Below are 1,553 nucleotides of genomic sequence, written 5' to 3'. Positions count from 1 at the left end.
GAAACTAGCTCATTTGTAGGCTTTCAGGTATGTGCATTTATGGAAGAGATGAAGGACAGGCAAGTTCTCTGTTCAGGGAGGAACCAAGTCCAGAGAAGTAATTTGACCTTTGAGTAGGAGTGTTCCCAACATTCCAGAGAATTGCTCCACCCTGGAACAGCTTTCCATACGTTATCCCCAATGACGTCTGCCATGTCCCAACAAACAGAACTTGCTTCTTGGCTGCCTGCAGCTGTACCATTCCTTCTTGCTGGGCTTGGGAGTACACATGAGCTATTCATTAGTCTCACGCTCTGAACACCTCATATTTAAAAGAACACTACTTTCCCCAGGCACATTTGCTCCAGATTCCTTGAGACTGTTCAGTGATGTCAGCTATTACTCTAATGCAGGTATAGATAGGAGGCATTTATTGGCATGAGCAGAGGACGATCTCATCCATGGACAAAGGGAGTTGAGAAGATTCTAATTTAAGAAGGCAGAACAGCCCTAAGATAAATTAACAGTCTCTAAATGAATCAGTGTCAGCAGTGTGCTGTTTAATTGAATAATCTGATCGGCTTCTATCCCCTAGTAACTTGAATTTCCCTATTTGTCTTTTTTTGGGGGTCGGGGGGGATTATACAGTGCTGGGGATTATACCCAGGACCTCAGACATGCTAGGCAAATGCTCTACTACTGACTCAGCCACAGCTGTCTATCTTGCTTCTTGTTTTTTTTTTTCCCCCTTTATCCTAAACCAGGAGAGTGGAATGTTTATATCTTATTAAAGATACACAAGGGAATTTCAGTTCAGCTGCTCAGTCTAGCTGCCATAGTAAACATCTACACTTCCCAGCTCCCTTTCAGTCTTTGCACAGAGCCGTTCCCATGGCAGCACTTCCTACAATGTGTTCCGTAGAACACTGTTCCTGGGTATGCACTTTGAGTGCAGCGTTCCATGTGGCAGCCCACTTTTGAGGACCTGTGTGCTACCCACCCAGGAAGAGATGCTACCACAGTAGTGTATGAAGGTTTTTGCAAGCTCTAAAGTAAAGAAACCAAACAGGATCCCTTGTTTGAGTAACTGTATTTGTATGTCAAGATTATCTAAGGGCTTTACTTATTTTTTATTTAACATTTATTCAGTACTATGTGCAAAGTGTGTCTCACAGATGAAGGAGAGTTTAACATGCATTGGATATATAGTTTCACAATATTCAATTCTGCTATAAAAGAAATGAGATGGATGAACTGATTAGAGTCATCAAGCACAGATCAGTGGTTAGTATGTAGAGCATACATAGGTGGGTTAAACATAGGCAAAAAGAGCTGGAAGAACCAATAGTATGTGTAACAATAAACATGCATAAGGGGCACCTGGGCACTGACTCTTCAATGGTGCATTAAATATCAAAAACCACGAGTCTTTAATCAGGCCACCCATTGGCTCCACAGACTAATTGAAAAACTACAACTATGACAAACTGCATCTGTCTGGTAGAGCAAGTGTGTATCATTGACCCAGGACTTCCTTGCTTGAAACTTGCCCTTGGCCTGGCAGTCCCTTAAAA

Source organism: Callospermophilus lateralis, chromosome 3 (assembly GCF_048772815.1).
Source record: "Callospermophilus lateralis isolate mCalLat2 chromosome 3, mCalLat2.hap1, whole genome shotgun sequence".
In the NCBI taxonomy this organism is placed as follows: Eukaryota; Metazoa; Chordata; class Mammalia; order Rodentia; family Sciuridae; genus Callospermophilus; species Callospermophilus lateralis.
This window is presented reverse-complemented; position numbering follows the sequence as displayed.